General features: G+C 44.1%; 1 protein-coding gene across 7 annotated transcripts in view; it reads right to left on the reverse strand.

Moving 5' to 3' along the window:
* Dennd1a (DENN domain containing 1A) overlaps positions 1-27072 on the reverse strand; it is a 490128-nt gene that overhangs the window by 109349 nt on the left and 353707 nt on the right. The gene's annotated exons all lie outside the window — the stretch shown is intronic.

The following is a 27072-nucleotide window of genomic DNA, read 5'->3' on the forward strand; positions in this document are numbered from 1 at the left end:
AGGGTAAAGCCAGAAGTTCTTACTACACAATGCAAAGGGTCCTCATGGCAGGAGGCCACAGGAATGGTACAGCTGGATGTAAAAAGATGACTAAATTATCCAACAATGGCAAATACATATAATAAACCTATCCCATGAGTGTTTTATTTGGTTTTAAAGCCCTGCTGAGCCCACATCCTGCTATCCCCTTAAACTTGGGGTCTGCATGGCTTCTCACGCAGGGAAAATTGGTGGTGCCCTCTCTCCCACTCAGACTTGCTTCTTGTGCCCTCTGCCCAAGGATGACAATGTCACAAGGGCAAGGGAGCTGCACAATGGCCACAGATTTATGAAAATGCGCATGAGAAAGAGGGAGTGCTGTGTGGAGCGTGTCATGTGGGCAGGCCTGGTGCATGGGAGCAATTAGAGCCAGTTTGCAACAACTCAGTGCTGCTCTATTCAATTGCTTAAAGAATTGCCATGGCAACAGCAGCCACACATAGTAAAGTGGCAGCAAGATGGAGCAAACACTTGAAAAAGACTCTCTCGTTAACCCTCCTCCCTTCCCCAAAACGAATAAAGGGCCATTTTGCTTCTCTGAAATGGCCTTCCTATCAATGTCCACACTTCATACCAAAGTGGGCGACCAATGCCCATCCTCATTTTTTCCTTCTTGCTTTTATTTTATTTTATTTTTTGGCATTAATGATGACAACGGCATCCTTTTAATGAGCTCCTACTATGTCCTAGGCCCTGGGCTGGTGAAAATAACATTTAATGATTCCACCAACTGGCATGTCCTGAGTGTACACTGAATCTGCACTGGGGACACTCGAAGTCCTGGACACCATCCCTGAAGGCTAGAGAGATGGAGTCGCAGCAAAGTTATTGAGAGGGACACCTTTGGAGTTGAGCCTTAAACCAGTATATCATAAACCCAAACGTGTGTTAGAGACACAGATGATTAGGAAGTTCTTTCCCTCAGAAAGTTCAACATCTAGTGGAGGAGACAAACACTAAGGCAGGACGTCCATGAGGAGGATACCACCTCCTACCAGCTGATGGCTAATCTGTTCGCTCTGTAGTCATACAAGTGATAGCACAAGGAACTGAGTGCTTAGACTGAGCCCCAGCAACATGCCCTGTGCTTTGTGGATCATTTTACATTCTTGTCAAGGCCACCTCTCAAGACCATGGAAGGCAGTACTTATTCATGGGAGGACTAAGATGTGGAATCAAACCTCAAACAACTGTGGCTTTCCTGAATCCAAGTCACTCTGATTTAGACGCCTGCAGTGTTTACTCTGCTGTAGCTCCCAGCAGAAGGGCTGCAGTTTAGGTACATAGCTTGTTTCTGGAACAGGACATTTGAAGCCAAGAGGCCCTTTGTCATCATAAAATTAGCCATGAAAATGGCCAGTGAAATCTGAGTGGCTGTTGTTGAAGCACTCTGAGCAAAGGGCTTTGTTTCCCTCATCCCCTCAGTGTGTGACAGGTGCAGGGGCCATTCTAGTGTGATCCACAGAACTGACATCACAGTGAATAGTGACTTTTCTCTCAGGCTAGAGGTCTAAGCTCTTCAGAGATGACCACAGTTGAGTCATGAGACTCCATGAATGAGAAAACTCGAGCAGTCAGCTCTTTGTGCTTGAGGAAGCAGCAAGATACAAGTTGGGGACTAGAAGATGCCGTGAGGGAAAAGGAGAATGAAGGATCCAGAGGTGTTATGTGGGTGGAATCATACAGCCATAAAGGGCTGCCTTGCCACTGACTGACTGGTGTCTGTCTGAAGAATGCTGCTCATGTCAGACTTGTCATGGGGCCTCTGACATAGCTGCATGTAGTAGGAATTCAAAAAACGGTATTTGGATAAATAGGCAAAACCCTCAAAAAAAGTATTTGAAACACAAGGAAAGGAACCCAAATCTATTTCAGTTTTGCCTGTGGGCTTGATGGCTTGGCTTGCTCTGGGGATAAAGCCAGTATGCACCTAGAGATAAAGGTTGAAGGTCCACAGCAAATATAAACAAGCAAAGGGACTGAGGTGTAAGGCAATAAATAGTGGAAAGTACAGGCTAGATATGCTCTGTCTTCAAGTGTTTGGAGGCCACCAATCACACGTTAACAATACACCGCTTGACAGACCAAGCACATTACATGCAGACTTTGCAATGTGTCACCCATGGGTGAATAGTTAGCCTTCTGACAGAGGAGTGGATGAACCTTCTGTCCTGCTTCTACAAAAACCACCTCAGACTGATGGAGGGCAGGCAGGTGGCTGCGATGGTTGTCAGCATCTGCTGTGGAAACTGAGGAACAGAACCAAATGTGTGCCTCTAACATAATTACCTTGCAAGAGAAAGCTAGTGATTTCAGCTACTGAGAACGATCCTGTAACTGGAACTGGGGAAGGATGGACACTCACTACCACGTAGCTCGTATTGCTTAGCCTTAGATGCTGGTTTCAGAGAAGGACAGACTTACTTGTTTCATAGATAATAAATCTGCTCCTCAGAAGGAACACGTGTGCCCGGGTCATACTTTTCAGGGCAGCAGAACAAGGATCTGAAGCCAGACAAGCCTCCCACCTACCCATATGTATCACTCAGAGTGGTACCAAGGGTAACCCTGAGCTTCCAGGCTCACCCTACTAGTGCTGCTGCCATTCTTTGACTCTTGTCTCTCTTTGCTCCAACTATTGCCCAACACATGCACATACACCCCTCCCTACCTGGATATCACACAGAAAATGGAAACTGCCAGATTGGGAATTCCCTCCTGTGCCCGTCTTTACCTAGACAGCCATCCTTGTTGGCCTCTGTACTGGCTAGTTTTGTGTGTCAACTTGACACAAGCTGGAGTTACCACAGAAAAAGGAGCCTCAGTTGTGGAAATGCCTTCATGAGACCCAGCTGTAAGGCATTTTCTCAACTAGTGATCAAGGGGGGAGGACCCAGCCCATTGTGGGTGGTGCCATCCCTGGGCTGGTGGTCTTGGGTTCTATAAGAGAGCAAGCTGAGCAAGCCAGGGGAAGCAAGCCAGTAAGTAACATCCCTCCATGGCCTCTGCATCAGCTCCTGCTCCCTGACCTGCTTGAGTTCTAGTCCTGACTTCTTTTGGTGATGAACAGCAATGTGGAAGTAAACTGAATAAAGTCTTTCTTCCCCAACTTGCTTCTTGGTCATGATGTTTGTGCTGGAATAGAAGCCCTGACTAAGACAGCCTCTTTTGCCACTGACACCTTTTTATTACTTCTCTCTCTCTCTCTCTCTCTCTCTCTCTCTCTCTCTCTCTCTCTCTCTCTCTCTCTCTGTGTGTGTGTGTGTGTGTGTGTGTGTGTGTGTGTGTGTCTGTCTATCTGTCTGTATTGCACACATAAGAGGACAGCCTTGGGTATTCATCCTCAGGTATTGTCTACCTTTTTGTTTGAGGCAGTCTCTCATTGATTTGGAATCCTGTCATGTAGGCTGAGCTAGCTGACTTGTGAGCTCCTAAAGATTCATCTCTCTCTTTTTTTCTCTGTTTTCCATCTTACCATTGCTGTGTGTGTGTGTGTGTGTGTGTGTGTGTATGTGTGTGTGTGTGTGTGTATGTGTGTGTGTGTCTGTGCACATGCACACACACACAGCAACCAGTTATTTTTAAGTAATTTGTTATTTAATTTTATTTTATGTATATTAGTTTCTGCTAATATGTATGTCTGTGTGAGGGTGTCAGATGCCCTGAAGCTGGAATTACAGACAGTTGTGAGTGGACACGTGGTGCTGGGAACTGAACCCTCATCCTTTGGAAGGACAGCCAGAGCTCTTAACTATTGAACCATCTCTCCAGCCCCTACTTTCAGCTTTTTATGTGGGTTCTAAGCATCTGAACTTCGGTCTTCATGGCTTGTAAGGCAGTGATTTATAGACTAAGACATCTTTCTAGCCCAAGTTGTTGCTTAAATACTCTTTCTCATGGGCTGAGGTGTTTTCTGGGTTTTCTTCTCACTCCTCTGGATATAGCTTGCTGGCTTCCTTGCCAATTCCTCTTTGCTAGTTCTTTGTGTGCTTTTCCTTCTTGCTTCATGCACTCTCTCTGGTGAATTAGTATACAGATGTTAGACACCTCTTACACCTAATCCCCACCGCAGACACACACTTAAAGCTGATAAAGTGAAAGCTCTTGGTTACCAACTGATGGGTCAGGCTCAACACATCTTTCCTCTTTCACCTGTGTGGATGGGAAAGCCCCACCCAGTCATTGGGGTGGGCCTTGCTTTGCTTTTCTCACTTGCTTCACTATTACTGATTCTTGACTCTGCAGCTGGCATGCTCTGTCTGGGATGTCAGAGCCTCTTCTGTAATACCAAGGCTACCACCTATCTTTCAGGTTGCCATGGGTATTGAAGGAGAAGACCCATAAATGTGCCTGCCACTCTGCCTGGTGCATAATAGGTATAGAAAATGCCTCAAAATTAAGTGAAAACACATAATTATTCAGAAAGCACATTCTAAGGAGCAGGAGCGGTGCTGGCTGTCAGGACACGTGACCACGCTCCACCTGCAGTGATGAAAGGGAGTCATGAACTCAGTATCAAAGCCATTCCCTGCAAAGGAGAGGATTCCACCAAAGATGTTAAATTAGGGAACTAAGTTCCCCATGTTATTCTCATTATGTTCCTAACAAGCCACCAAGATGACGGGACCATTCTTTTCCTAGGCAGCCTCTCTAGTTCACTGTTCTTCAGGAAAACCAATATTGTTTATTTTCCTCAGGATGCTCTGACAGAAATAGATAAAAAAGAAATAACTGCCATACATTTATGGTTGGAACAACAATAGAATTTTTCTACAGGCTCCCAGGTAACCAGAGCTCCTAGAATGTAGAAGTCATCCTCAGCTACTCCCTGACTGTCCTTGTCACCCCACTCCTAAATTCGCTTCCTCTATGGACTCTGCCTCTTTGCTACTATTGAGACAGTATGTAGTTATGTAGCTATGTCGTTCAGGCTGACCTGGACTCAAGGCCCTCCTTGCCCAGTGTTTGCGGCCGTAGAGGCATGTGCCACCATATGGCAAGGCCTCCATCTCTCCAGCCTGCCTTCAGTCCGACCTCTGTGTTTCACTGCCGTCATGGAATCAAATCTTCCCAGGACTGGGGAACAGTTTATCTTCCTGTTGTCCTCTACCTAGGACTCATCTCATTCCAGACAGCGTCCATGGCATTCTTGAGGTGAAAATGTTCACTAATTTAATTCGTAGAGTGGGCCCTGAGTTTTCTGTAAGGCATAGAAGGGATTCTTGCTGTTATCTTTTAGAAATACACGATACTCACAGCCCAGTACAACACCTCAGGCTTAAAAGGGAACCTTTCACTGATCAAAAGACTCCTTTTCCTGGCCCACTTCAGCTGACCAGTTCTTCCTCTGGGAAGCTGCCTTTGACCTAGCCACACAAAATGGACCCCATCCTCTGCACCAGTCTCTTAGCCAGCACTTCTAGTGCAGTCTCCTCTAACAGCACACGACAACTCTATGCATGCTTGCTTTCCTTTGAGCATTTACTGCCAAGTTACAGACGATCACTATTTCCAAACCAATAGAGATACAGCAATATGCACATCAACCTCATCCATGGCTCTAATGCCCAAGGAAGGTCTCTTTCTCTAAACATTACAGAACTCCTGAAGACAAATACCAGATATCTTTTTTAGGATAAAAAAATCCAAAAAACTATGAGGGCCACTTTGCACAGCAACAGTCTGTGAGCCCTGACCCTTCTCTCCCCCCACCCTCTATGGTGCAACTGAGAAATGCAGTCTGTGGGTGCTTAACACATGTTGAATAGTAACAATGGACTTTTTATATTCACAGAATATTGTTGTAAACATTTCATCACTCCTCTCTTGCTGAAAAATTCTAAGTTTAACAACATCTGCCTGATAAAACTAAACAAAAATTCTGCTATTGGAAAGAGACAAGTGGGACACAAACAAATTTTGGTGAATAGTGCACTTAGCCAAAAGAATGGGGAAGATGGGACTTTTGTACACCATGAAAAGGAAGATAAAACTGAAGCTCTCTCTTAGAAACAACAGAATGAAATGACCAAATACAGTTCCTGACACTTCTCACACGGTACCTTCAGTCTAGGGCTGACGTCATCCATCCTCCCAATTACATCCACCCGCATGACAGAAGAGCACTGTGGTCTGAAGCTATTTCATTGTTCTAGGGGTTTAGTTTTTGGGTCACACTCATGAATTCACAAAAGGTGAACCACGTCATGAGAAAGCAGTCATGGATTCAGATTCAGATTATTGATCTTACTAACTGTTAACTAGAGCTGCCACACATCGTACCCTTGCCATGTAAATTTTTAAAAACGATAGCAGCTAGGAACATGAATGACAAACTGGAGAATGCCCACGAGTCTATGTAGGAATTTCTAGGATCAGAAGACACACCCATCACCACTGTCACACAAAGTAGGGATAGACATAAAGTTAGTATTTGAGGGGAAAAATGACCAAGAATATTCCAGAATTTAAAAAGTCATAAGCACCATGACCAAGAAGGTATTAAATACGAAGCAAGATAAAAATGCTTTTACATATTACAGTAAAACTGTAGAGATCAAGTGAGAAGCTCAGAAAAAAGGTAAGTTTTTATAAAATGACAAATGGATTGATAAAAGACTGTTCCTCAATAAAAACATGAAAGAAAATAAGTCTTTAAAGTATAAAAGAAAAAAATTGGTAATATATAATTTCATAACCAGATAAACTATCCTCTAAGCATAAGAATTTCAGACACAGGGAGATCAAAAGAGTTTGCAGATCTTCTAGAAAGAAATAGCAAGAAGTAATTTAACAAGAAAAGGAAAAAAGCCCACAGGGAAATTATAGTTTGTACAGAGGTTGATCAATTATAAAATAACTGGTGAACTTCTGTTGGTATTTTGTTGTTTTTTTTTTAAAGTGAAATTAAATAGTAACACTAAGATTAGGCTATCGGGTATGCAATGAGTATAATGTTAAAGCCTTTGCCTTATTCCACAGAACACTAAATTTTAAAATAGTTTATTTATATGAGTTTTCATACATGTATTTTTTTGTTACTATTCTGTGATATTCTCTTCTAAAAAAAATGTATTCTCCTAAAAAGTTTTTGTAGTGGGCCAAAATGTGTCTTTCTCCTGTTTTATAGATGTGGTGTGCTGTAACATTTATAAACAGCTTGCACTAAGCTAAACTCACGTTCTTATCTATTCTGAAGAAGTCTTGGGTTGTGCTTTGGTCACTTTCTCATCTGAATTGTTTTTCTTTCCTTTGTTTCCCTTCCTCATTTGACTTTTGATTTTTAAGAATACTTCTCTGATACAATTACATATTTACAGAAGAAATGCAAGAATAGAAGGAAAAGTTATCCTTCACCTTTTACCCAAATTGCCTGGCTCTGTGACATGACACAAAGGTGCATCAACTCCCCTGTCAGAAATGTGAGAGAACACCTTAGAAAGAGCAGCAATTCTTGTCACGTAAGTGAATAAGACACATGGACAATAACACTACGTGGACATGCCACTTTACCCTCAAGACTGGCTTGTCTATGGGGCTGGTTGGCAGAACAGAATAGCTTCTGAATTTGTCATGCAATGATGAAGGAGGGTGAGACTGTAAGACTGGGATGGCAAGGTGGCATGTGAGCAGTGGGGCTTGTCGGCAAGCCTGGGACCCACAGGGTAGAGGCACAAGTCCTTAGTCCTGTATACACACGCTGTGGCACAGTTCTCAGATAAATAAATCCCCCAGGAGGTGGACACAATGGGTATATCCTAATGCATGGTGAATGGAGTTAACTGGCAGATATTCCAGGACCATGTGTGTTTTCATGAATGAAATTCTATATATTCTAATAAACCGAGTCAAATGAAATTCATGTTATACACAAATTATTCTCTGACACTAATTCTACTGGAACAGTCTCACATCATCAAGACAAGTGTTACAGTGCGTTGGTATATTTTCTTAAGAATGATCGCTTACATAACTGGAGTGCAAAGATCAAAAGCAGAAAATCACCATGAGATGAAAATCTCATCTCAGATCTGATCTGATTCAGAATTCGCCAACTGTCCCCAAATGTCTTCTTATACCAAAGAAAATGCTGGCTCCCACATTCCATCCTGCCTCTCCTGTGTGCTTTAATCTGAAATAGTTCTTGAGCCTTCCTTTGTTGTGAGACATTAACCTTTTGAAGAGTACAGGCCTGCTATCTGGTAGAACGTCCCTCACTTCAGGTCAAATCTTCTGCTCATCTCTCAATCTGCCACTGTTGCTAACATGCCATTAATGACAGAAACCTTCCTGAATGTGATTCAAGGGTGGAGGTAGGTCTTGTCTTTTATGACTGTATCCTTTGGAAAAAAAAATCAAGTGAAATCTACATTGGGAAATCTAGAAAATGGAACTTACCCAACTGCCCTGAAAAAGTTCCTACTTTTATGAGAATTAGAAACTACAAGGTTATCAGAAAACTCATCCACCATTGAAAGAAATTGGCTTTACATATCTCTCCACATCATAGGACCGACGTACTCCCCACTCATCTTTAGAGGTCTGGGTATATCTTCTAAGAACTTCAATGTATATTAATCAACAGAAAAAGGAGCTGCGAAGACTGCAGCCTAAGGCACAGCATGCATCAAAGATGCTGCATCTTAGACGTGGATAAATAATGCAGACTGTCGGCTTCCCACACTCAGAAACAGCCATCGTGCGCATAGCACATCTAGGATGCCTCATGGTGGAGGCTCACAGTTACAAGCTAATGTGTGACAGAACCATCTCATTTTTGGCTTCCTTAAGACTCTGTGGCGATGTGGAATTGTTTTACCAGCGAAAGGAAACACAGCAGCCCCTGTGCGGGGTGAGTGCTGCCAGGCCTCAGCTCAGCTGTATCCTGGTATTTTCTACGGCACCAAGTCCCATGTCTGAGTTGTAATTCTTCTACTCATTGCTGTTGGCTGTCAGGAGCCTAGCTCTGTGTCCAGTATACAGCAGGGGTGAAAGATGAGTTTCAGAAAATATTTGAAAAATGCTTTTATTCATCATAGTTGTAGAATTCCTTCACCCATCTGAACTTTACTGATTAAAATGAAAATGGTGAGATGGGTGTGGTGGCTCACACTGTAATCCTAGTACTAAAGAAGCCAAGAAAGGCAGATCACCAGGAGTTCAAGGCCAAACTGGGTTAGTAAGTGAGTCTAGGCCAGACAGAGCTATATATAGTTCAAGATGCTGTTTCATAAGTAACAACCAACACTGCCATCCAAAAAAAAAAAAAAAAAGTGATGGAAAGATAGTAAGTACACCCCATCCCAAGGCTGTGGAACTCACAGTAATATTCCAGGACCATTGTGAGGTTTAGAGCACAGCAGGTGGGGTGGAGTGGCACTGGGCCTGGCTTTCTTAGGTTCCAGGGATGACCAGTTGTCAGCTGTACTGTCTGTGACTTCAGCAAGATGGGTCCTTAGAGAGGGGGTGCAGACTTGAGATGAGTTGTGTGCGCCCGTCTTGTGGGGCGTCTCAGGGAGGGAGAAGCACTCCAGCAAAGTTTGGAGCTACTGGGATAGAGCACTTGATACTTTACTGCAGAGGGACCACCACAACATCCTAAGACTTTTCAAAGCTGTTTGTCCTAAAGAGGCCTGCAATTCTGTCTTTGAAAAACCCATTAGGTAGAGGTTGGGGATTTAGCTCAGTGGTAGAGTGCTTACCTAGCAAGCGCAAGGCCCTGGGTTCGGTCCCCAGCTCCGGAAAAAAAAAAAAAAAAAACCCATTAGGTAAGGATCTAGGTCTGAGAGTAATGACTCAAAACAGTGAAGAATGGTAACTCAGAGTCAAGTTGAGTCACTCTATCATGTCCATAGCCACCTAACAATCCTAAAATTCAACATATTAAGGTCAACATTTTGGGGTCCTTGTGAAGTCTGAAGCAGCTAAAATTGGAGAGTAGTGGAAACTAATTTAGGTTTTAAGTATAATACTACATATTTCATACAATGTGAAAGTTAATGCACCATCTATTTTATAATGTCATTCAGTTTGACATAATTTATCATACTTATGATATTTATTGATTGATGACAGACTATATGTAACTAAGTTATGTAGCCTAGCAAGATGGATGCCTGTGAGATTTGTACCTAAAGAAATAGCCACCGTCGCCTGCCACTCCTCCCATACCCCAGCAACTCATGGTCTCTAAGATTCTGTTTGATTTATGTATCTGCATATGCATTTTGTATGTGTACTCTATGTGGGGGCTTGCATGCCTGTGGAGGCAGAAGGCACCAGCTCTCCTAGTTGGAGAGTTGGGTGCTTGTGAGCTGCCTGACATGGGTGTTGGGAGCCAAACTCAAGTCTTCCACAAGAGCAGCAGTGCTCTTAGCTGCTGAGCTCTGGTTCCAGTCCCACCCACCCACTCTTTCACTAGTTTAGTTCCTCACTCCTTAAAGTTCCTCAGCACACATTTTATCACTGCAGAGTCTTAGAGTCACTATCACAGAACACGCGTAGGAACCATGCATGTTAGATCTGGAACACTCTAATTACCCCACCCATGTACTATAACACACAAAGACACTACCATGTAGTGGATATTTGGATTATTCTCAAATTTTGAAGACTAACAACATTTTCATGTCTCTTAGCCCAAATAAGCAAGAATTTCAACTTTATAAGATAACGCCAAACTATTTATTTTCCAAAATCGTGGTTTAATTTACGTTTCGACTAGCAAGAGCGCTTATCATTCCGTACCCATCAATGTAAAGTACTGACCTCACAATCTCTGCTGATCTAATGATCACAAAATGTATCACTGCCTTGGTCTAGTTTTCCTTGTCACTGAAAAGCTGGGCATATCTTTCTCAGTTTATGAATCATCCATGCTGCTTCCCCTGTGAAATGTCTATTCAAATCTCCTAATTAAAAAACCTGCAGTGGCAAGAAGATTAAGGGGCTGGCATAGTCTTATCCTGGCCGCCCCAAGAGACCTCTGGCTTCTCAGGGGAAAGCTTCAGGGCTCCTTTCCAGGAGTGAGAGCTCTCCTTGGGGGAGTTTACCAAGCAGCACACAGGCCAGAGAGAAGGGAGAAGTTCTAGATCAAAACAGGGAGATTGCCTGGAAAACAGCAGAGGGCTGCTTCTGATCCTCACAGCACCACCAGAACTGCCAGCTCGGATATTCAAAATGGCTTTCTTGAATTTCATTTCATTTCATATGACAAATAATGAGAAAACACTGAGGTCAAACCTTATATAAAACTATTATGGGGGAAAAAAAGAGGGCAGAATAATATCCCTATGTATCATGAAAGTTTGTTGAAAAGATATGACCATAAAATGTATTAAAACTCTATCCTGGTCCTGGAAAGATGGCTCAGGGGTTTAGAGCATGTACTGCTTTTTACCCGAGTTCTGTTCCTGGCATGCATGCCAGGAGGTTCATGATCATCTATAATCCCAGCTCTAGGGATCAGATGCCTCTGGTTTCTAAGCTTATGTGCACATATCCCCACACAAACACACACATAATCATAATTTTAAAATAATAAAGATATGAGGCTGGAGAGACGGCTCAGTGGTTAAGAACACTGGATATTCTTCTAGAGATCTGGTTCAGTTCCCAGCACCCACATGGCAATTCACAATTGTCTACAACTTAAGTTTCTAGTTTCAGTGCCCTCTCCTGTCCTCTATGGGTACTGCATGCACATGGTACATATACATACAGGCAAAATATTCATACCTACAAAATAAAAATAAAATAACAATAAAAAACTAATATACCATGTTAAAACTATCTTATATCAAGGAACAAAAGAACTACATATATCTGAACCATAAAAACTTAGAAATCTAAGAAGAAAAAGGATTTTGAAATTAGAGAAAAATCCATTTATCAAAGAATGCCTTAAGGAAATGATTAGTAATTTAAATAATAATATGAAATACTAAAAAGAAAAAATAAGGATCTTAAAGAAACTAAGACAGATTGAAGACAGGCAAAGAAGACTAAAAACATGGCTAGTTAGACTCTGTGGTGGGAAAAAAGAAAAATGCTTTCTTAAAAAAGATTTTATATATATTGTCAGTGTGTACTCTGCATACCAGAAGAGAGCATTGGATGCCATGGGACTACAGTTATAGATGGCCGTGAGCTACCATGTAGGTGCCAAAAACTGAACCCAGATCTTCTAGAAGAGCAGCCAGTGTTCTTTTTTTTTTTTTTTTTTCTTTTTCTTTTTTTCGGAGCTGGGGACCCAGGGCCTTGCGCTTGCTAGGCAAGCGCTCTACCACTGAGCTAAATCCCCAACCCGCAGCCAGTGTTCTTAACCACTGAGCTGTCTTTCAGCCTAGAAATTTTTCTTGAAATAAGGAAAAGATATACAATAATGCATGTTTGCCACATAACTAAAACATTTCAAATACCTTGTGGGACTAGGTAGCATACACGAGACTACAGACCTGAATGACTACTCTAGACTGTCTAGGCAATCTGCTAGGCCAGAGAATGGGGGAGAGAATGAAGAGAGAAACAATAAACCCATGGGCACCTAGTGAGAAAGAACACACGCCCAACTGAAGAAAGAAAATTGATTCCCTTAGAACTTTAACACATTTGCCAGATTTAGAGACACGTAGACAATACTCAAGGAAGTATAAGCCACAGTTTCTAGCTGGAAAAACGACAAAAAATGACTCCTACATAAAAGGGCACAGAAGGGGTTGGGGATTTGGCTCAGTGGTAGAGCACTTGCCTAGCAAGTGCAAGGCCCTGGGTTCGGTCCCCAGCTCTGAAAAAAAAAAAAAAAAAAAGGGCACAGAAACGTTCAGTACTAGCATTTAGCCTCTGTGCTGATTGATTTTTGTCAACTTGACACAAACCTAGACATATGTGAAAAGAGGAACTCTCAACTGAGGGACTGCTTCCACCAGCCTGGCCTACTACCATGTCTGTGGGGCATCTTCTTGATCACTGGTTGATGTGGGAGGTCCCAGCCCATCGTGGGTAGGGCTGCCCTGAGCAGGTGGTCTTGGGTATATAAGAAAGTAGGTGAGGCAAGGCATGGTGAGCAAGCCAGTCAGCAGCCTTCTTCCATGGCTCCTGTTCTTGCTTGAGTCTCTGCCCTGACCTCTCTCAATAATCAATTATGATTGGGATAAATAAACCCTTTTGTCACTAAGGTGCTTTTAGTCATGCATTTAGTACAGCAATAGAAAGCAAACTAGAACAGCCTGTGTTTTTGAAATTTATGTCTATGACTTTGGTCACAAGACATGGAGAAATCAAGCTGGTACTGTTCAGGAAGCTTCTTCCCTGCTGGCTTTTATAATGCCAGAAGGTAACTTACGTAGGATGTTGGGGGAAATGTCATCAACATCTTACCCAGCTGGGAACTCTGTGAACTACAATAATGCTTGGCATTGCAAGATATGGCCATGGGTGCAACAGTGACACAAATGGAAAGGGAACCAGTCACTTTCCAAGTGATTGATTGAAGGCTTACTCCACAGGAGGAAATAAATGCCATGCTATGGAAACTAACACCAAGATCAATGAGAAGCAGACACAACAGTGTAGACAGGCTAGGCCCCAGTTTCTCTCCAGCCCCTACCTCATCATCTGGGAATTTTGGCCAGTCCCATACTTCATTTGCTTGTTTTTTGGTACATCTTGCCATTTGAAACACACTTTCATTGCTCCTAACTATTCCTTCCTACAATAGATAAGTTTTGAGGGCTGGATGTAATTTAATTTATTTTGGGTGTGTGTAGGGTCGCTGTTATATTATCCAGGCTGGCCTTGAATTCCTGAGCTTAAGGGATGCACCCATCTCAGCCTCTGGCATACCTTCAACTATAGATGTGCATACCTAGCTCAGGGACTTTATTTTGCTCACTGTTGTATGTCCAAGCATCAAGAAGAGGGTGTGTAGAGGAAAGCCTGGGAAAACAGTTGCTCCCACTCGCTTAAGTGATTTCAACACTTCATGCTTCAGGTTTTATATCTGGCATATCAGGAATAACACTGCATGTTTACTCAAGAAAATATAAACAAAGGAAAAACAGTAGAAACCCATAAACATCAGTTGCCTTTCTCTCATGCTACTTTTGTTTGACACTTGTCCATGAAGGGTAACACCAGTCACCTCAGTATAAAAGTTCCCTTCAGAGACTAGATGATGATGACCCTTTTAAGTTGGCAGCTGACTTGTCTGGGACAACCTCAAACCTTCCATGCCATTGTTAATGCTGTAAAGATGAGTGTAAAAATGCCGTGCAGTAGGAGAACGGGCGAAGGGAGGCTAAGCAAGGGCATGTGCATAATACCAGTGAGCTGTGACCGGTAGAAAAGGGGCTGAGTGAAGACCTGCCAGGTCACATCACTAGCAGGGACCAGCAAACCAAACATAAAATAATCTCCAGCTAAGGGCTTTTTACACTCCTGCCACGCCTCCATGGAATGTGACTGCTGCTAATGTGGGCACTGCTGGATAAAAGACTTCTTGTAGCAGGCAGGGAAGAACATGTACTGGGACTTTACATCTGCTATTGCATTTGATTCTCAAAGTAATCTCATGACGGTGGCATTCTTAGCCCCACTCAGCAAATGAAAATCCTGTGGTTCAGGGGGAGGGTCCTCATGGCTTCACAGCTTTTTAATGCTGGCTCTCCTAGAATCCCATTTTTTTCTTTAACTTGTTCCAATGGAATCAATAATACATGTAGAGTACTTCTCTAACATTGGGATTACCCAGAGCATGTTTTACAAGATTTCCTCACCTGCTAGCCTCTAAGAGGAGACCACATACAATAACAAATTGAACATTTACTTGCTGATCATTGCTAGGCAATACATGCCAGCAAATTCACTGAAGTTTGGGGGTAGTCAATCAACATGTGCAGGGTTCTGACAGTCTGTTTAGCACTGGGTCAGCCCCAGGAAGTATTAGATATCTCTTTGTTTCAGAACAAAGTAGGAACAAGCCAGACATAGATCATTGAGGCCACATGGAGGTACTTTTCCTTGATTTATAATTGAGAAAACAGGGTTCAGGAAGGTATGTTAACTTGTCTGAAGCAACACAGCTAGAAGAGGTAGAGCTCAGATTTGCATCAAGTCTACTGAAAACCCCAGGGGCTTCATTATGTTATTCATCACGTACTAACTGCTAAGGAAGAGGGGTCCATAAATAGCCAACTATCTGGCTGAGACTCGTCCCTACACTCCTGCCTTGCCTTGCACAGACATGGCTGACCTGCCATTTAACAGGGCCTGCTGCTCACCTGGTTTTGCTACTGAAGCATCAGTTGGACATGGAAGGGGATGCACAGGAAGGGGAAGCATGCATGCTGCCACTCTACTATTGCTACCAGTGTAGGTAGGCTGCCTAGCCATGGCTTGTCCTTGTATGATTCAGCACCCCCTGGCACCTACAACACTGTGCCAGCTTTCTCCTTGCTCCTGCAGGTGCTATATCCTAATCCTGCTTCTGGGGGTCCCATCTCAATCACACGCTTTAATCCAGTCAACTGATCCTCAGCCTTGGGGACGGCACCATAACCATTGCTGGTCTCTAGGTTCCCTCTGCCACTTTGAGTCTCAGATCCTCTGTAATGTGTTCAGCCATGTCCTTGTATTATTACCCTTTCTGTTGTCCTGGATAGAACCTGACATGCTGACTAAGTTACTGGACCTAGGGAACAAATGGCAACCTATGGCCCTAAGCTATAAAAGCCCAGTGTTGGTTGGGAACTGGGTCTCAATACTACCTGTTGGCTCAAACTCTGTCTGATCAGACAACAAACGCTTAGGGAAAAAAAAATGAGCTTGTCTTTTTCCGAGCTTCACAGTTAGAACTGGAGCAGGAAGAACACAACTAGTATCCTAATTCCACACTCTACATCAGCCACATCGTTTTCCCCCAAACTGCCATGAGGAGTAAGAGCCAGGCAGGATATTAACAGAGGTCTGGCGAGGGAAGGGTTTCTGAAAAGTACTGGCTAGGCAGAATTAACCTTTTATTGTTCTTTTCTAAGCTGCAGGGCTTCCGTAAGTACACTGTAAATACACAACAGTAGTTGTAGTAGGTGTCATGAACATTCCAAAGTCTGCGGGACTAAAAACCTACCAACCTCCAACTCTTCAAGGAGCACTGTGCTGGAAGTGCTAGGCCATGGACCATGTTCTTTCATGGCCTTCTCACAGGCGGGGAGCTAGCCACCATCTTCATCTCCGGTCACATTCCTTCCTGCCCATGCCTTGCTCCTTCGGGGCCCCTACTCTCTGACTGTCCTGCTTCCTTCCTGTTCCCAGAGATTCCCATCCAGGCTACCTTCTCTGGGAAGCTGCCCTTGTGCTCCTGTACCCAACAGTGATGAAGATCCCTGCTAGCTCCCATAATACTCCACTCCTCTAACTGTAGCTCTCTGCTCATTTCCTGCCTCCTCCCCTGCAGTGTCCTTAAGAATCGTGACTGAGTCTGAGCCTGCCAGCTAGTGTGTAGGACAGGGTGGGTAGCTGGTCAGGGTCATCAGAGGATCACACATTTCCAGATTTTCAAATGCCTATAGCATTTTCTACTATCAAGGTTTGATAATAGACTTAAAATTTTTCATTTACAAATTAAAATAAAAACTATTGTTACAGTTACCTTTAATCAACTTTTTATGAATGTAGTTACTTTTATTATGATGAGAATAATTGATTTAAAAAATCCTAAAATTAGCCGACCGTGAATGCTGCCGTGAGAAAGCTCACCACCACTAGGTGTCAGCCCAGGAATAGAGGAGAAAGCCTGAATTCAAACTCGTGTTTTACTTATTCATCCAATTATCACTATAAATATCAAATATTTAAACAACAAAATATTAGGCAATTAAAATTATTTATTAAGGGAATGTTTTTTAAAAGATATATAAAATTTTGACATTTCCCCTTTGCAGAATAGTTTATAAATGGTGTTATTTTAACCTGTATTTGTCAAGAAACATTTGCACAGATTAGAGGAACTAACTCCTAAGAGGAAAAGCAACTCGGTTTTCTTCTGAAAGGCCCCCAAACTGCATGTAACACAGACCATATGGTCATCCCCACTGTGGAGCATGTGCGGGGCAGAGTGCATGGCCCCCACAGTTAGGCAGATGGAGGGGTTGGATCCTGGTTCTGCCATTCTGAAAACAATGCGACGCCACTTTTCCCAGCCTCGGTTTCTTGTCAGTAAAATGGGGCTATCCAACTCTCTGTATGGGGACTGAAAAACAACAAAGGAACTGTAGTATGTAAAAAGCCCCAACAGAATAAATGCTCTAGTCTTTTCTTTTCCTCAAGACTTTAAGTCTTACAAAAAGTGAGATTATAAGAGCTAGGATCATTCATTCAAAGGAGAGCTGATGAGAATGTTCTACGTATTGAGAAAGTTCTGTGTCAGAGACACTTGTGCAAACATGACACTCCATGCCTTCCTGTCTGGGTCTCTAGTTCCTCCTGGGAGGTGGTGACAGACTGTGGTGTCATTATCTATTGCAGAATGTATCCAACGACCTCCCCTCCTAGAAAGTCAATGTGCTTGGAAGCCCAGCAGCAGGAAGGGAGAGGAAATCTACCATTTTATCCTCTATTTATAATTACCACAAACACCATAGAAGATGTTCCAGTCTTCTACTGTATGCAGGTGTAGGAAAGAATGGTGTGCTGTCCTGTTTATGAGAAGCTCATAGCCTGGCTATGTAGGCAGAGTCACAGGCAGCTCCAGAGTGTTAGGTATCATTGGAAATGAATCAGAAAGAGTTCCTTTTCAGGGACTCATTGAAAAGGCAAAAGGTCCTATAATGAAACTGTTTTGATTTAAGCACGGTAACTGTAACCACCTAAGGTTGCTTCTACTTCCAACAAAGATACATTTACTACTGCTACAGCCGATCCTGGAGCCAAGCTCTCTTACTGCACACATAACCTAGAAGAGAATAGAGACTGCATGATGACTTTACACATGATTCTTTCCAAATCCTAAATGACTCTGGTCAGCCTCCATGCAGCTGCCTGGCCAGGCCTTTTGTTTTATGTTGACATGCTCACTCTGTGTGTGTTAGCTAGTGTGTACATCCTCAGATGATGTTGTAGGTGACACTGTTTGTTTGTTTCAAGATAGAGTTTCTCTGTGTAGCCTTGGCTGTCCTGGAACTCAGTATGCAGTCCTTGATGGCCTCAAATTCAGAGAGCTGCCTGCCTCTGCCTCCTAAGTGCTTGGATGAAAGGCATGTGACACCACTACCTGGCTACATTTTTTAGAAAAATTAAGTGGCTACACTAAAACGTGCCCACCATTCCAAGCATAGAAAGCGGTATTAGCCATTTATCTGTTCACTAACAATCATTGGCTAAATGCTCTTTGAGGGGTAGCAGGCCTGTCAAACTCATTGTAAAAGAACAGCACGAGAGGAGGCAGGATTATCAAATAAAACAGTCAGGGCCTGTTCTGCTGAGACAACCTGTAATTTTACTTTTTCACATCTTCTTACACTTAAGGGCTTAATTTTTTCAACTGGGCAGTCTACTTCTCAAACAACAGCTCTCAGTTTATCATCTGGCACTTACTGTGTGAGTCTGAGGTACAAAGCCTCAAGAGCTGTACCAGTGTCTGTGCTGTGGCTGATTTGGTGAACCACAACCACTTTTCTCTATGGCAAAATCAATCAATCAATCAATCTCTCTCTCTCTCTCTCTCTCTCTCTCTCTCTCTCTCTCTCTCTCTCTTTCCCTCTGTCTCATTTCAATTATATTCTCCTTAATATATTTTAAAAATAGACTCTAATGAATGTCCTCATCTTGAACCACACCTACTGGGAGCAATGACACAGATAAACAAATAGCAAATGCTTATTAAGGAAATCATTTAAAGTGAGATTTCGTTTAATGCTAGCATATAGCATTTAAGATAAAAGATGTATTTCCTCTGCTAGCTCAAGAGTGAAGACAGAATGGCTGTAAGCTCTGTGCTCTGAATGGCTATAGGCGCCCTCTTGCACACAGATGCCAGTGTTCTAGAATGCAGCAGCCCCTTTCTCTCTTTTTCCCACTTTACTTCCCTGTCACCCAGGAAAGGCCGACTTTTAGCCAGTACCTTTATTAGCACGGCACTGTGTGGACGTTTTATATGCACAACATTTTTCTCAATAGTCATACAAAGTAGGTGCCATTTCCACTTATAGAGAGGAATTGTGAGACTCAAGAGTGGAAGGACTTTTAAATGCATCCACTAGTAGATGAGAGAGTCAGAGCCAGGTATCCACAGCCATGCTTCCCCTCATGCTGAGGCCTCCACGGCTCCCTAGAGTCACAGAGTTGCTGTGGTGGCTCCAAGAGCACAGTGCCAGAAGCGTCATTCCCTGCTCGATTCTCAGGACATGATCTTGAATTCAGATGACCAGTAGTTCGGATCGAGGCAAGGGAGAGGGAGGAGAGAGAGAGAGTGACTGTGCAGTCTGCTCTGAACTGTTCTCAGTGCACCTCCGTAGCTCAGGCTGGTGGTTCCGGCTGTAATTCCCAGACTGCTTGCCCACAAGTGGGAAAACAAGATAGCTTTTCATCAGACTTTCCTACAAATCTGGGCTTCACAGTTACTGCTAAGCATGTAACAAAAGCATGGGTTCTATGAAGAAAACAATTTAGTGGCTCCATGGGGTTAGGGTGTGGCTCAAGGAGTATCTGTATAAAGTCCATTTTAGCTCCTCAAAGCAAACAAAATGTTAAAACACTGCATTACCACAAGACCAGCACCTCCACCGCAGGCACGATGCCTGTGCACATGCTGCAGAATTAGTCACAGGAGCCGATAGGTGAGACATCTCACCTTTATGAAGCCAGAGTTTGTAAGAAAGATTGTGAATAGTCAACAGATAAAGGGAAAACACAGTGGGGTTTGTTCATATAGAGACTATTACTCAGTCTTGAAAAGGGATGGCATTTTGATATCTATTGCAACTTGGATGGACTTTGAATTTATGTCACATGAAATAAGCTAGACAAAGAAGGACAAACACAGTCCTACTCTACTTCAAAAAAAAGTGGGAGAACATAGACAGTAGATTAGAGGTTACCAAGTACTGCAGGAGACAGAGACAGGAAATTACTGGTAACAAACTTTCAGTTTGTCAACTTTCAGTTGACAGTGTTGGGAGATTATAAAAACTTTCAGGGGTGAGGGTTCTGTAGCCCTGTGAACGCAGCCATACTTGAACTGTGCAACTGGCAATGGTCAACAACCATGATGTGTAGAGTCACAGGGCCTATGCCTGGTCACAGGTACCCATTCCAGTCTCTTCATTTTCCTGTTTCTCATCTCTGTTAAGTGTAGTTAGTATCTTAAGGTTGCTCAAGTCCTTTTGGGCTCGAGATGGAAATATTGGCAATTAGTCGTTGCCCTATTAGAGCTCTAGGAATCTTTTGTACACCACAGCCCATCATGGGCCTTTGGTGTGTTCCACTCTGAGTCTCTCCTCATGCGAGTTAGCTGAAAATGTCCTTTTCCCCACACTGGGACAAGTAGACCCCCAAAGGCTCCTGCACACATCTGAATTTCTTTTACCTGGAAGGCTTAGGAATAAGAGCATCGCAAAGCTTCATTCACTGAGATGTTGGTAGAGTATTACCTAAAAGACTGAAAGGTGAGAACAACGTAACAGCCCAGCAGGGGAGTACGGCCAGAGCAACAATGGCTGCAGCTTACCCCGTGACACACAGTGTCAAATGTGTAAGATGCCACATTCAGTGTGGGACAAACACTTTAATCTGTTGAGCTCTGGATGCCCTTTGTATCATGGGAAACAAGTAAATGCAATGCATTCACAAAGTGCTCGCGTGTGTGCGCGCACGCACACACACACACACTCATATTTGGTGGAGTTGTGGTGATGTTTAATTTTTTAATTTAAGAGTAATTTCCTATTTCTCATCTCTCCAAGAGTAAACATAAACACGGGTTTCTCTCTGCAAGCCAAGGAATGAGAACAATGTGACTTAAGCAGAATGCTGATACGTGTAGTGCAGTGCTGACCTGCTGCAACACAGCCTGGTGCAATCATGCTTGAAAGCCAAGTATCAATCTGCCTTTATCCTAACTTCTGTGCCTTCGAGGGGTTTTAGGTGGATAAATATGACTCAGCAAAGTCATGTACAAAACCAAGGGATGTAAGGTGAACGACGTGAGTGTTCTTCGCCTGAACTGGAGTGGTCTGACTGAGATGGGTACCGAGTACTCAGACAGCTTGTTCTTAGCATTCACCCCAGCACTAAGGGCAGGGTCTGGGCTCCTGTCACCTCAGGGAAGGCAGGCCAGTGGGTTGGACCTGAGAGGGCCACGCTGGCTAACTAAATAAGAATACCTGTAATGTTCCACCAACCCGTGTTCCACAGCCACCACACAGAATAGGCCACTTCTCCAGGTGCTAACGTGCCCAGGTTCTTTGAGTAGACATTTCCAAGACCCATGTGGCCAGATACAGGAGATGTACCCTCATAAGCACTTACTCAAGGTGAGGAAGAGTTACGAGACTGCACAGAAGGAACAAATGAAAGCTTAAACTATTTTTTCAAGAGTTCGTCAAAACAGGTCAGTGCGTTTCAAAGGGGATAGATCAGTCTTGTTCAGATTTCCTGATGATATTATTTTAAACAAAGGAGGAAGGTAGACTATTCTTTTTCAAATGCCTGTCTTCGCCCTAGGAGAGATAAAGGAAACCATTCAAGACAAACTCAAAAATCACACCGTTACCCACACCCTGAGAAAGTTGTACTCCTCTACTGAGCAGATAATATGCCCTTGGCCTAGCAATTAACATCATTTGTCTTTTATCCCCTTCTTGCCAAAAAGGACCCCAGCCCTAACTAGTTAATCCCTAACACACACTGCTGCTCCCAGAGTTGCCTGGCAACTACCAGGAGGCGTGTCAGAGAGCAAGAAAGGCCTAAATAAATGAGCTGGAGCCTGTGCTGTGCTTGACATGGATAAAGAGGTTCTCCGAATGGGGCTTCCTGGCTGCTTGTGGTTCTGTCATTTAAGTGGGAAGAACAAGTTGGCTTGGGCAACACTGTTAAATGCCCTGGCCTTTGCCACTGATATTTTCCAGGTAACTGAAAAGTGGGTCATATGCCCCTGTGATTTGCAGATATCTCCCCTCTTCCAGGGAAAAGCTATCTCCAGAGCCTCCAGACAGGATAAGGAGCAATGCATGCACATGGAACACAGGCCTGGGCCAACCTCTGCCTCCCCAACTCCTCTGTCCCCTCATTTCTTACACCCATTCTTCTGCCCATTGGTCCAAAATATACCGGCTAACACCAACACTCTCAAGAAACAGGATTATTAGAATGAAACTTGTGAGAACTAGAACAAAGACGGCAGGGGAGTGCAGTGGGAGAAACCTTGTCTTGGAGTCTCCTCCTGGCTCTCCTACATTCTGGGAAGTCACTGCCAAGTAGAGCCTCTGCCCCATCTGTAAATGGACAAGACAAAGGTCCGGTAAATAGGAAAGACCATGTCTGGGAAGCCACTTGAAGGTGAATTATGCCCTGATTTATGGGAAGCCACTGAGGAGGGATGGACAGGGTTATTCTCTCACTTTTACTTTCTGACTATGGGAAGTCCCTTTGAAACATCTGGCCTTGAAAAGACCCACCTAGCCAAGGCTAGGCTCAGTACAGAGAAGCCTCAGCAAGAAGGCTTTTGACATGGATAAAACAAAGCTCAAAGGCACTCTGAATGTTCCAGTAAAGGAAAAACAAAAACAAAACAAACAAATAAAAAACCACAAAGGCTCTCAAGTGAGCTCTAAGTCATGGCAGGAGCCTTTCAGGCCAGATCTCTACCTAGGCAGGCAGGGAGCAACTGGCCCTGCAGGAGCTGCATCCTAATAAATGCTTCTGGTTGGAGAGGAATCCTAGCAAGGACAGGAGACAGGCTGCTGTTCCACGGCTGGCGGGCAGCCCTGGGCTGGGCTTATGCAAGTTTCACTACAATCCTGCAAGGGTCAGGCTCCACATGGAAAGAAACAGGCTCAGAAGTCTGAAGGAGCCCTAAGTCACAGCTGCCCAGGAGCAGAACAGACAGCAGCAGCTCGTGCTTTCAGAGCAATGCAATTGGTTACTCTGAGGTCACCAGTTTCCTACCACACAACACTGGTCTGGGTGGGAAGACACCATAGCCATTTGGACAGCAACACAGCACAAGGAGTAATGGCAAGTGTGGCAGAGGGATGGGCAGTGACTCCTAGGCTGCTCAGGGCCCTCCTCTCTATAGGTGCTCTCGGCTCTCAGCCTCCTGCTCCTTCCCCTCAGCCTCTCAGGTTCTGCTCTGCACACGGCCACCCATTTTTTTTTTCTCCCTCAGCACCAAAGCTTGAAATGTTCTTGGATCCTTTTACTTAGGCAAATCCGGGCTAGAGCAAGTGCTTAAGAAAAATCATTCAGGACACAGCAGGCCAAATCTTGCCCTCAATGGGCAGGATGCTGTAGAAGCCAGCAAGAAGGTAAGAAAAAGTAATGGGAGAGGAAGAAAAGCTTTGTGCATTATGAAGAGAGGAGAAAGTGGAGAGGCGAGGGTGGTGAAGAATAGTCTGATGTGAGTAGCCTGCACTGTCACCTGAAGCCAGGGTGAAATCCCAGTCTGCACTGCTGCTGAGGGCCATATCTGGGTCTATGGTCCTGAAACAGCAGGGGTCTGCTGTGCCCATGTCCATAGCCCACATTACCACCAATGGCCATGCAGACAGCTCTGGTCTGGGCTGCTTGAATGGGGCCATGTTGATTCTGAGGGTTGAATAGAGCTGGCCCTGCTCCTCAACTGTACAGTGTGGAGAGCTGGTCCCACTGCTCTCTGGTTATAGCACTCAGGAGAGTGACCCCCACACCTCACTGGGCAGCACAGTAGAGCTGGCCCTGGTAGAGGGTGCAGGTGAGCTAGCGGGAGGGCATGAGAACAGGAGAACATGACCTACATCATAGCTCTCAAGGACAGGAGACCTGGCCCCATTGATCACCTGGGCAAAGCAGGAGAGCTGGCCTTGGTGGTGAGGCTGGCAGGTGAAGGTGGTGGAGAGCTGCAGGCTGACCAACTCAGCTACCAACCAGGCTCAGACCTAGAGCTTTGAGTTAGCCCACCCCAACTTCTACTCCAGCCATGAGCTGCAGGAGCCTGTGAAGGGTCCAGTCCTACAGAACCAAAGCTGAAGGATCTCCACGACACAGGGCATCAACAGAATGTGTGAGAGGAATCTCAGCGAGGATCCAGTACTGACAGTGTAGCAGAAGCCAGAGACCTCAACTCAGACCAATAGCTCATTGCAAAGAATATTTGCAAGCAAAGAAATGTGGATAAGAGGGTATGTACTGTGTGGTATATGGCAGCTTCTGCTGCAAGATTTTTTTTTTTCTCTTTAGGCAGGGAGGTTGCAAGAGCCAAGGGCAGATATGGAGGAATGGAGGGGTGCATGAAACTGGGGTACGTGATGTGAAATTCACAAAGAATCAATAAAGAAGTTAAAAAATATTCTAAAAGAAAGAACTAAAAAAAGGAAAAAGAAAGAAAAATCAGTCAAACTACATATGAAGTTAGAATAAGATGTTCTCATTAGTGTGGCTTAAACTTGGGGAATGTTAGCAATGCCAGTAAGACCAGCATCAGAATAATGAGTGGGCTTTGGCCCTGATTTCAGATCACAGGTATTAGATAAAAACCTGTTAGTGGACTTACATATTTACCCTTTGGAAGCCTCCCAGGTTAACTGTGGTCCACACCAGGGCGTTCTCAGTGACACTTGATAAGAGATTTTATATGATGTGAAAGTACTTACTCATACTAATGGCAAAAACCGACTAGTAAGTGGGATGCTGGGTTGTTATGTCAAGGATAGCTCAACTGCCTAACAGAATAAAACAAAACAAAACAAAAATAAAACCTAAGACCCAAGCAAAATGAACCAAAAGCAAATCAAATCTATCATTGAGTGTATGTGAGTGTGTCTATGTGTTTGAATACTGTGGCTCATGGAGGCTAGAAGAAGGTATCAGTTCTTCTGGTGCTGGACTTACAGGTTGTTATGAGTCACCTAATGTGGGTACTGGGAACTGAACTCAGGTCCTCTGCAAGAACAGTATGTACTTTTAACTGCTGAGCCATCTTCTGAGCATTAATTAGTGCAGTTTTATAAGCAGACAACTAAAAGATGTATATCCTGGGGAAGTGTTCCCATCCACAGCACTGCCGGCCCCATGCCCAGATCATCACCCAACACGCCATTCACTCTCCCAGCCTTGCAGCCGCTTCTCATGCTCATGTGTGCTCTGCAGACATTGTAGACAATCTTGCACGAGGTATTGAACTACCCCATTTTTCAATGAGGAGAAACTGCTAGAATTAAATTTATGGTTTAAAAAATCACATAGGTAACACAGTGACCACTGTTCGTGCAATGTTTAATTGGGAAACTTCTGGCCTTCTGGTGTCCCTCCTTTACAGACAGAAGCCATCCTTGCACAGATGAATGTTAGTGCAGGTGTGACAAGCCTGCCATATCCTATGGATTCTAAGATGAGAACTTCTCCCCACCGAAACACGAACCATCTTATAATTGATGTGGTGCTCTCTTCTCCATAATACCCACAGCAAAGGTGTCTTCTATGACCAAATGACAATTTAGATTCAAGAAAACATGCTGCATCTATAACCAAACCTGTCGTTAGTTCCAGACAGTGTATATATGTATGCATCACATGGGGTTACTGAGATATATAGGCATCTCATGAGTACATACTGTGAACATTTATGGGAACTGTACCAATTGACTTCACCACAAATCCATACTACACCACCATGGCATCAAGCTTTCCCGTCTGTACCAGAGACGCCACCATCCTCTCTCAGCCTCCCAATCTCTGGAGCCACTTCGACATTGTATGCCATTTGTCTACTATCTTCATCTATTACTAGGGCAAGCCTCCTTTTCCACCATGGAACATTCTGGTGTAGCCCATCACTGTCTTAACACTCAACCCTGCCATCAGTGGTATCACATTTCCATGCCAAACAGAGTAAAGCGCTCATTCCCACACCAGCATCCAAGCCTCGGCCAGATCTGTTCAGCCCATCTCTCCTCCAGACCACAAAGCTTGGTTTGCTCAACAGCTCTTACTTGTGACAGGGCAGGGCACCTCTGTTCTGCTGTTCCAAGCCTTACTCATCAGGTCCCACCTTTCCTAAATACACTTCAGGGCTGTTTGACGCTAACAAGAACCAGAAGGGAGAAGCAAGGTATATCCACTTCTCCAGGTGAAGAAAGTAAAGTTTAACCACACAGGGTGACTTGTTCAAGTTTTATGCAGCCAAGACGCCCTGAGCCAGGTTTAAATCCCTAGGTTTCAGTGCTTTAACCCAGAGCCTGTCAGGCAAGGGCGACCAGAATTCTTCTGGAGGCACATGTGTCCAGCTCAGATCCAGTAATGTGTGCTGAATTCAATAAACTCTGGATTCTGGACATGCATGTGACAACTGTGAGGCAAGTATCAGGGTGAAAATGTGTCCAGCTTTGTGGATCCCACCAGGCTTGGGCCAGCTCTCCCACTCTGCTTTTAGTGGGGGTGAGTACAGTATTTTCATTTAATTATACTAATTTTGACTAACTTGACCTGTTTGTCTGGACCCAAGATTATGTCAGAGTTGGAGCCAGCTCCCTTCCAGACAAGCAGGACATGGGAACTTGTTTTAAACTGACAGGCATTAGAAAGACCTAGGAAGAACTAGAAACGGTTTGACTACAGTTGGTCTCTCACACAGTCTGCCAGGGCTATACAGGCCTCTGCTCAGCCAGAACACACAGGTAGGAGGGTAGGAGGACACCAGTGGAGGCTCCAAGTGGGAGCGGTCCGAAGTGGTGGAGCTGCCTTTCGTTTCGGGAAAGACCTGACCTCTGTGACTATTCAACATTACCTCACAGGGCAGGCAAGGGAGATGATGGTCAACTGGGCTCAGGGATGTGGAAGGGCTAGGCA

This window comes from Rattus rattus, chromosome 5 (assembly GCF_011064425.1).
Source record: "Rattus rattus isolate New Zealand chromosome 5, Rrattus_CSIRO_v1, whole genome shotgun sequence".
Classification (NCBI taxonomy): domain Eukaryota; kingdom Metazoa; phylum Chordata; class Mammalia; order Rodentia; family Muridae; genus Rattus; species Rattus rattus.